This window comes from Trematomus bernacchii, unplaced genomic scaffold (genome assembly GCF_902827165.1).
Source record: "Trematomus bernacchii unplaced genomic scaffold, fTreBer1.1, whole genome shotgun sequence".
In the NCBI taxonomy this organism is placed as follows: Eukaryota; Metazoa; Chordata; class Actinopteri; order Perciformes; family Nototheniidae; genus Trematomus; species Trematomus bernacchii.
In genome coordinates this window covers 5,855,498-5,866,678 of record NW_022987648.1, presented here as the reverse complement: position 1 = coordinate 5,866,678, position 11,181 = coordinate 5,855,498, and positions in this window count along the sequence as shown.

The window sequence follows — 11,181 nt, the reverse complement described above, 5'->3', positions numbered from 1 at the left end:
AAACTCAGAAAAAATATTTGTTTCTCCGAATCGAAGGGGAAAAACACAAAAGCATTGCACACAATTTAAACCAATCAATGTTGTGTAATTAACAAGGATAATCTGGTGTTTTTGAGTTGATGAGTAGTGCAGATATCACTGTAAAATCAATCGACAGTAAGGAGAATAGTTACTTCCGGGTGTAAAATCCTCCGTTATGGAATGGACGCTCACATTGCCTTTAAATGCCGCCGACATGGACCGATGCGGTGCTTCCCTGAGCAAATATCGCTGCCGATGGGAATACATTGCAATCAGTTGAAAGCTCTTTGTGTCCGTTTATGAAGCTGAAGGAGCCTCTGCGCGTCCCAACTACACGCCACGGGACCCTGACCAAGCGTCGCTCCTGGAAGTTTAGGGAGTGAGAGTGTGTGTTGCTTCACCTGGCTGCTATATTGCCTAACTGCCTAAGATTTTTTTAACGCTGCTGTGTGGACGGGCCGTTAATGGTACTGGATGTGTATCTTGTAAATTGTGTAATTTCTAGATTTGTATCTAGAATCAGAATACCTTTATTAGTCCCACAGAGGGGACATTTACATTGTTACAGCAGAAAAGTACGGTGGCCCGGAAGTGCAAGACACCACAGCATTTCACAAAACGCCGCAGCATTTCACAAAACACAACAGCATTTCACAAAACACAACAGCATTTCAGAAAACACAACAGCATTTCAGAAAACACAACAGCATTTCAGAAAACACAACAGCATTTCAGAAAACGCCGCAGCATTTCAGAAAACACAACAGCATTTCAGAAAACACAACAGCATTTCACAAAACGCCGCAGCATTTCACAAAACGCCGCAGCATTTCACAAAACGCCGCAGCATTTCAGAAAACACAACAGCATTTCAGAAAACACAACAGCATTTCACAAAACGCCGCAGCATTTCAGAAAACACCACAGCATTTCAGAAAACACAACAGCATTTCAGAAAACACCACAGCATTTCAGAAAACACAACAGCATTTCAGAAAACACCACAGCATTTCAGAAAACACAACAGCATTTCAGAAAACACCACAGCATTTCAGAAAACGCCGCAGCATTTCACAAAACGCCGCAGCATTTCACAAAACACAACAGCATTTCACAAAACGCCGCAGCATTTCACAAAACACAACAGCATTTCACAAAACGCCGCAGCATTTCACAAAACACAACAGCATTTCACATTGGACGGAAAGGGTATTCCTTTAGGGAGAACACTTCTTGTTTGTGATTGGACAGAGCCAGCCAGAGAAGCACTGCTGTGATTGGTTGTTTTTGCTGCCAGTCAAGAAATGACGCTTCGTGATTGGTCAGCACCCGACAGCGCAACATGTCCCAACACATCAACCGTTAGCTGTTAGCACACACTCAGAGCTCACAGCTCCTCATATCTGTTCAGAAACAAGTACAAACCACAGACTGTCTATGTCATGGCGAATACAGTCGCTGCTTTATTTATGTCTGTATGACGCTGTTGTGAGTGTGGACGGAGCAGCTACAGGTTAGTTTAGCCTGATCGATCCGCCCCCTCTCCAGCACGTCTTGTTTGAATGACAGGAGTAAACACTGACAGCTGCGGTGAAACTCGAGCGATTAGAGCGATGCGAAAAAACCATGAATTAATGCTTTATTAATTCATGGTTTTTAAGGGGCTTATCTCCATGTAAGACATAAATAAAGCAGCGACTGTATTCGCCATGACATAGACAGTCTGTGGTTTGTACATGTTTAACTTTTGTCCAGTTTCTGAACAGATATGAGGAGCTGTGAGCTCTGAGTCTGTGCTAACAGCTAACGGCTGATGTGTTGGGACATATAGCTGTTAGCACACACTCAGAGCTCACAGCTCCTCATATCTGTTCAGAAACTGGACAAAAGTTAAACATGTACAAACTACAGACTGTCTATGTCATGGCGAATACAGTCGCTGCTTTATTTATGTCTGTATGACGTTGTTGTGAGTGTGGACGGAGCAGCTACAGGTTAGTTTAGCCTGATGGATCCGATTCCATTCAGAAAACACGCATTTTAAAAGCTTTTCGCCTGCCGTCTTGTCTGCACACTTGTCAAAGCATTAATTCATGGTTTTTACTAACCGGTATCAGTATGTAGTTACTTCGGCATCACTTTGAAACGTGTATTACAATTAAATCACGGTCAATATGTTCATTTTGTTGTAGTTGGTATCTCCCATAGGATTTACATGGAGATACGCCCCGCCCCCTCTCCAGCGCGTCTTGTTTGAATGACAGGAGCAAACACAGCTGACAGCCGCGGTGAAACTCGAGCGATTAGAGCGATGCGAATATTGGGTAGTCTACCATAGTATTTACATGGAGATAAGCCCCTTAAAAACCATGAATTAATAAAGCATTAATTCATGGTTTTTTCGCATCGCTCTAATCGCTCGAGTTTCACCGCAGCTGTCAGTGTTTACTCCTGTCATTCAAACAAGACGTGCTGGAGAGGGGGCGGATCGATCAGGCTAAACTAACCTGTAGCTGCTCCGTCCACACTCACAACAGCGTCATACAGACATAAATAAAGCAGCGACTGTATTCGCCATGACATAGACAGTCTGTGGTTTGTACTTGTTTAACTTTTGTCCAGTTTCTGAAGAGATATGAGGAGCTGTGAGCTCTGAGTGTGTGCTAACATCTCACGGTTGATGTGTTGGGACCAAGCGGCAAACTCTGGGGAAGAGCCGGGACGCCAATACGGAAGTGCCACAAACTGCAGTTCATATATTGGCCGATAGGCGATGACTGCAGAAAGGAGCAATTTCCATAGACCCCAATGTTAAAATGCCCAATTTCACAGCAGAAAAAAAACGTTTCTAGCCCTGGCTCCAATACATTTTATTATGTATATAGTTAGATTCCACCTTCGTGATTATGAATCTGTGAGTGAATTGTTTTCTAACGCGACCCTTTTATTTATATTAGGTCTTAAAGTTTTTGCATAAATTAGGGCGTGGTCACATTGAGTGACAGCTGTCAGGTGACTGCTGCTGTTAGCTTTTTGTCTCTCTGCTAGCTGCTCCGTCCGTGAAGCTACAGGGACTCTGCCTGGTCAGTTCATCCAGGGAACACAACTTGATCCCGGCCATGTTTGTTTGTTCTTCATGCTTATATATCGGACTATTGTGACTCGCTCTGCGGTTAAAACAGACGGTGCATGAATGCCGTTTTGCGGTAAGTGAAATTCGAGTACTTTATTTATGTGTTTATGATTTTAATCAGCTACGTAATGAATGTTAAGGCTTGCGTTTGCGTGTAAGCGAGTGGTAGCTATGCTCAAGTATGTAGACAAGCTAACGTCGAAGTAGTGTATGTGAAATCAACCTCACAATAAGATGTGTGTATATTACAATTATTAATGTCATATTTCAAGATGATTACTTAGATATTACAATATGGTTGGTTGAGCTGGAGTTCATTATTGAGTTTACACATTAACGTCACAGTCATCTGAAGAACGAACCCAAACGTTGTTGTTTTTATTAATTGCATTACCAAATTGGTATCAAATAAACAGTAACACAACAGCATTGGTAACACAACTTCCAAAGTTACAGTAAAATAAAAAGAACCCTGACTCGGACAATACACAATCCAACATGTTCAACAGAAGAGAATAAGTTATATTGTTTGTACACATGGTTCTTTACATATATATCTGTTTGTTTAAAGTTTCCAGGTGATGCAGACAGGATGGACCAGAGAGTGAGAGACAGAACTGGACTCCTCACAGCAGTGAACTTCAGCACAGGTACAAAGAGTCTTAAACACTCCACCATCATTCCTGTCCCCAAAAAGACAATCATCACCTGCCCCAACGACTACCGCCCAGTAGCACTCACCTCCATCATAATGAAGTGCTTTGAGCGGTTAGTCAAATTATTCATCACCTCCTCCCTCCCTGAATCTCTGGACCCCCTGCAGTTTGCCTACAGAGCAAACAGGTCCACAGACGACGCCATAGCCCTCACCCTCCACACTGCCCTCTCACACCTGGACCCGAAGAACAGGAACACATATGTGAGAATGCTGTTCATTGACTACAGTTCAGCATTCAACACCATTGTGCCCTCCAAGCTGGCCATCAAGCTGAGAGACCTCGGGCTCAACAGCGCCCTCTGTGACTGGATCCTGAACTTCCTGACGGGCAGACCCCAGGCAGTGCGGGTGGGAAATATCACATCCTCCACCCTGATTCTCAACACCGGTGCCCCTCAAGGCTGCGTGCTCAGCCCTCTCCTCTACTCCCTGTTCACCCACGACTGCGTGGCCACACACAGCTCCAACACCATCGTGAAGTTTGCTGATGACACGACCGTCATCGGCCAGATCACAGACGATGACGAGACGGCGTACAGAGAGGAGGTCGAAAACCTGACATCTTGGTGCCAGGAGAACAACCTCCATCTCAACATCAGCAAAACAAAGGAGCTGATTGTGGACTACAGGAAGCAGCAGGGAGAGGGACACGCCCCCATCGCCATCAATGGGACTACGGTGGAGAGAGTCAAAAGCTTCAGGTTCCTTGGGGTCCACATCACTGAGGACCTGACATGGTCTCTTCACACCACCACCATCACCAAGAAAGCTCGACAGCGGCTCTTCTTCCTCCGCAGGTTGAGGAGGTTCAACATGGATTCCAGGATACTCTGCAACTTCTACAGGTGCACGATAGAGAGTATCCTCACTGGCAGCATGACGGCCTGGTACGGCAGCTGCACCGACCTCGATCGTAAGGCTTTACAGAGGGTGGTGAAAACTGCACAGCACATCACCAGGACGGAGCTGCCATCCATGGAGGACCTTTACTCCCAGCGGCTCAGGAAGAAATCACTACGGATTATCAAAGACCCCCATCACCCCAGCCACAAACTGTTCTTTCTGTTGCCGTCTGGCAGACGTTACCGCAGCATCCTGGCAAGGACAAGAAGATTCGGAGACAGTTTCTTCCCGCGGGCAGTGAGACTGTTAAAAAAATTGAACTGTTGAAACAACTTCAAACATTCAACTGCTACTCAGTAGTATGTATCTAATACCTAATATATATATATCATTCCAATAACTTGTATATAGACTCATACTGCACTATTCCACATCATAACTTTATTTCATTTTTATAACTATTATTATTTTTGTATTGCTCTTGCTCTTATTGTTATTATGTTATGTTATTATGTTGCATTGTTGGAGAAGCCTGTGACATAAGATTTTCAACTGCATAATTACTCTGTAGCTATGTCAGATTGACAATAAAGAACCTTGAACCTTGAACCTTGAAGACTCTTTTTTCATACTGTACAAAGAATCAAGAAAGATATTGGTTTAAATAAATGAAGTATTGACTTTAATACACTGATATACATTCCATTAAACAATACTAAATACTAGATCACCTACACATCAGTGAAGTTGAGGGTTTTTTCCATGCAAAGGGTTACATTTAGATGTTAACAAGCAATATGACTGTCAGCTTTCTAATTTAAGGTATTGAAGGCAAAGCTATTAGTGACAACTGCTATTTATCTCTCAATATTGTCTGTAAAAAACGTGGTAAAAGTTACGATTTCAGTGAGAGAACAGAGCAAGCTTCTACAGTTGCACTAAGTTTTGATAACAGTTAAATATTATTTTGATAATAAAATATATTTCAATGTTGATGAATGTCATACTGTTCATTCATAATCTGATTGTCTTTGTAGCTCACTGTTGAAATAAAATAAAACATTACAATTACAAAATAATTATATCTACAGCCCCTAAACACAAGCACACCTCTTTCATAAATAACACACTTATTCTGCAATAATATGTTTTATGTTTCCTGTAATTTTTGTTAGGAAAGGACATGCCTGAAAGACACGACTCAACATTTTCTCCTTCTCTGAGGGTCAAGAAGAACATCCAAGAGATAATTAAAAGCTGATGTTATGAGATGTTAAGACCAGTACAGGACATTCACTAAGAAACTACTTTTATTGTGAAAACAAAGTCAGCTGATCGGATGCACCTATTTCCACATCTACACTCCATCAGCTGATTATTTCTATTTGCCTCACTTTATGAGCTTCACAACATGTACCTTGTACCGCAGAGTTTGCAACGCAAATAAATGGGGCCAATCTTCAGTCGGATGTGAATGTGTAATCTAACATTTTCAGTAAGAATAATGGACAAAAGGAGTGCAAATACAAATTCAATTTATTGAAATCTGAACCAAAAGTTAATCAAACATGTTTTAAATAAAAAAGCACATATGGACAGAAGGTGTAAACCTATTAAATGTATAAGTAAACACATTTAGTCAAATAAAGTGACAGACAAGGCCTGATCAGGTGGTATCAGCTATGCATGGGCTCCTCCATCAGGCCTGGTCCTCCTCACAGAGGAAAGACCCTCAGTCCTCTCCAAACCAACAGACTGGACGTCCATCACACGGAGGTTTCTCCCTGAAGTCTCTGCAGCTCTCTGGACACCACGCTGTCTCAATCCGTCAAACACTGAATATGAGTGGGGGAAAATGAAAATAATAAATGCTTTAGACAATAAGAAATATAAAGTTGACTGTTGAGTTGCTCAGTTTTTTTAGATTGTCAATACTATTACTGTATAACTAATATCCCAGGTTAAGAGGCACCTTCAAATAAAGATTGGTCTTTAAATACATTTTGTCTTTTGAATTGTTTGTCTAAAGTCAAGGATCTAGAACTGGTACTTATAGTTTTAATGATACAGTCTGGTTATAATGCTGTTTGGAGGAGGCCTCACAGGTAAGAGCACTAACTAGCTACCATCACATGTACCTTAGCTTAACTTAAATGTATTAAACGTATAATTAAGTGATAGCAAAATATAAATAACTAATGTCATGCAAACATATTAATATTTGCTTGATTCCAGTGTTGCATTTAGCACATTGCATACAAACGTTAAGGGATTTTAAGATTCTGAAGTATTATGCTAAAAACTCAATAACTTAGATTATTATTTATAGTTTTGCTGAATAGTTTCATGTCCGCTTACCTTAGAAACGTAAAATGTGACGGCAGTGTGCTGATGGGGAAGCATGTTAGCTTAGCTTCTTAGCTTGAGCTAGCTCTGTTACTTCCCAGCTGGAGGCAGAAGGTCCCGCCTCGGCTCCGCCTCTTTGCCCTTATTTGGAGCAGGCTGGAGCAGGCGAGAGTTAGACTCAGACGTCACTGTCGAGCCGTTAGTGGCCGACTCCGCCTACTAAGGGCTTCTCGGCAACTCTGCAGAATCCTATGGGTGACGTCACGGACCCTACGTCCATTTATATATACAGTCTATGGTTGGGACATGTTGCGCTGTCGGGTACTGACTGATCACGAAGCGTCATTTCTTGACTGGCAGCAAAAACAACCAATCACAGCAGTGCTTCTCTGGCTGGCTCTGTCCAATCACAAACAAGAAGTGTTCTCCCTAAAGGAATACCCTTTCCGTCCAATGTGAAATGCTGTGGTGTTTTCTGAAATGCTGTTGTGTTTTGTGAAATGCTGTTGTGTTTTGTGAAATGCTGCGGCGTTTTGTGAAATGCTGTTGTGTTTTCTGAAATGCTGCGGCGTTTTGTGAAATGCTGTGGCGTTTTGTGAAATGCTGTGGCGTTTTCTGAAATGCTGCGGCGTTTTGTGAAATGCTGTTGTGTTTTGTGAAATGCTGTGGCGTTTTGTGAAATGCTGTGGCGTTTTGTGAAATGCTGCGGCGTTTTGTGAAATGCTGTTGTGTTTTGTGAAATGCTGTTGTGTTTTGTGAAATGCTGCGGCGTTTTGTGAAATGCTGCGGCGTTTTGTGAAATGCTGCGGCGTTTTGTGAAATGCTGCGGCGTTTTGTGAAATGCTGTTATGTTTTGTGAAATGCTGCGGCGTTTTGTGAAATGCTGTTGTGTTTTGTGAAATGCTGTTGTGTTTTGTGAAATGCTGCGGCGTTTTGTGAAATGCTGTGGTGTCTTGCACTTCCGGGCCACCGTAGAAAAGGGCAAAAGACAGCTTAATATTACCTAAGCAGGCATAAAGAAAGTACTAAAGATAAAAAAAGAAATAATACAAATTATATTATATTCTGATTGTGATGCTGCAGTGCAACACATGTCCTGTGTGCTAAGGCTTACTACTGTGCAGCTACACGTCCCTCTCTTTGAGCCAGTGTGGAGCTTGTGTTTCTAAGCTGCACGTCCATGTACTGAAATAGCTCCATTAGGTTCACTTTACTTTATTCATTCAAACAAATCCAGCTGTCCTCAATGGTAATCCCTGCTCTTTTCATTCTACCATTATTTACCTTTACATTCATTTTTACAGAGCAATATTCAGGTAGCAGGATAATAACTGGACTGTTATATTACAAATACATATTTTATGCACAAATATTCATTAACAATGCAGTAAAATAAAGAGGCAATGTAAAGGGAATAAAATAGCAACAATGGGTGTCGGAGCCATATGTTAAAATGTATAGTTTGATATATTTGTATATTATAATCCTTTGTTGATAGTGTTATTATATCATTTATTTGAACCAGCCATGTGGAATTGACGGCATAGACGACCACAGCTGTTTTGCGATTACGAGACGTTATAGCCGACGGCAGCTGCTGGTGATTGTGTGTGAGAAGGAGAAAGAAGCACAGAGCAACATCGTTTTTTGACCTGTGAAAATATGTGTTTATATTTGATACCTTTTGTTTTAAGTAAAGAGTCAAACAAACTATCCTGAGGCTGAGACGTATTTTGTCCGAGTCAAGTTTGCTGCTACCTGTGAATCGAATTTTGGATTAGACGGAACTACAGGGGGTTTACATTCAAGCCTAAAAAATGGAGATTAAACAATGGCAATAAATAAATAGTTAAATCATATTACATACAGTTAATAGGTAAAACAATCATTTAATGTACCTTCCAAATGTGACACTGATTCTAGATATTTTGATCTCAGACCCTACATGTCCCCTCACTTCCACATCTCCCTTCATGTCCCTAAAGCAGGCATTCTTGTGCTTTTCTTTCACTTTCATTCTGCCCTGTTTTTATTTTTAAAGACTTGCTTATCAGTGGCAAGAAGTACTCAGATCTTGTACATAAGTAAAAGTGGAAGTACCAGAGTGTAGGAATACTCTGTTACAAGTAAAAGTCCTGCATTCAAAATGTTACTCAAGAACAGTACAAAAGTGTTGGCATCAAAATATACTTAAAGTACCAAAAGTAAGAGTACACATTCTGCAGATTGGATGTATGATATTAATGTATTAAATAAATGTAGTGGAGTAAAAGTACACTATTTACCTCTGAATTGTAGTGGAGTAGAAGTACAAAGTATAAAAGGGAATTACTCAAGTAAAGTACAAGTACCTCAAATGTATAGTACAGGAGTGCAGTACTTGAGTAAATGTACTATTACTTTACACCACTGGTTGCTATGCCCAAACAACAAAGAGTATTTTGTATACCTCTGGGGCAGTGCTTGGAGTGGGGGAAAAAAGAACTCCCTTATTTACAGATTAGCAAGTGCATCAGTAAACCATTATTACATTGAATAACAAGCAAAGCCCTTCTCAGTCTGCTCCAGATTTAATCATACTGCCCTTTATTTGAAATGGCAAAAAAAAAATCTATAAATTGAGATGAAGCCCTTCACAACTTCGATCAGAGTGTAGCTGTACAGCAGAGATGAAAAGAGCAGATCTACTATCATACTCAGGTACAAGTACAAGTTAGTGTACTTAAAATAAATGTTACGCTATCAAATAAAAATTACTTGTTAAAAAATGTACATAGAAAAAAGTAAAGAAATATATAAAATACTTAGGGTTGTGAAGTAGAACTATGTGCATATATGTTATTTAGATCTGTTTTTGAGAAGGCCTGGGGCCTACAACTGATAAATCATCAAAAATATGCATTCCTGAGTAGAGTAACTCGATTTAACCAGAGTCCACTAAGCATACGGCTACATGTTTAAATGTAACATTCTACCTAAACAGCAGAATAAAAACACATCAAGGCAAACACAGATATAAACAATATAAGCCCCATTGCAGCGACAGCCACAGTCTGTTTGATGTGACTCATCAAACGGACGATAGCAGATGATGAAGTTCAGATCGTTTGGGTGCTCTAATGTAAGCACCTGAGCACTAACGTAATGCGCGTGCAGCTTAGAGTACCCGCTGGGAACCAGTGCTCCCACCACAATAGAATAGCTGCTTCACTTTTTGATCCAGGTATTGTTAATGTGGGCTTCTGTCCGGTATACTTCATTGTTAATGTTGCTGGTAAGACCTCTTCTTTTCCATCTTTGACAAGTCTAAATGTCTGTGAAAAAGACACATGGAGGTCAGTGAAATGTAGTTAGTTTGGGCTGCTCAGACCAGGAGAACACAATAATAATAATTGTAACTGAATGCATTTTTTAAGTAACCCTACCAACCCTGCTTGTAAGTAATAAGTCTGGAGCACGTGTACAGGAATCCACGCACAGTAAAGCACTCACTTTGACACCAATGTTTGGTATTGGAGGGGATTTATTTCATTTTCATGATTGTCCATTAACACAGGGCTATAGAGGATGGATGGTGGACGAGACGTACACTAACATCACCACTTTCTTAACTAACGAACATTATGCTTACATACAATTTCAGGTTACAATAGACAGCGAGGGGCAAGATGATGAAGTAATGCAGATTGGAAATTGCAAGAAGATATGAAGTCACACTGTGTCAAGCACCGGGAAATGAAATCGCAAGGCTGTTTTTCCAAACTGGAAGTCAAGGAAGTTTGTTTTGTTTCCTTACAACACTTGCTGCCTCTGAATGTCACCAGTACATCTTACTGCAGCACTGCAGATCCAGGAAAATGTGTTGTCCTAAAGCAAATCAAAGTTATGGAACTTGTTTAATAAACTGTACACAACATTTACAACTTGTTTGCTTCTTTCTGTCTTTGTGGACACAGATACACATGTAACGGAAAACATACACGGACTGTCTGGATGTGTTCTCTTCCTTAAGAATTAAAAACAAAATGCGGAAAGAGGCGGAAAGCTCCAATGAGAAATATGAAGAAAAATAAAGATTTGATACAAATGAAATATGAACAAATTAAACGAGTATAGTACA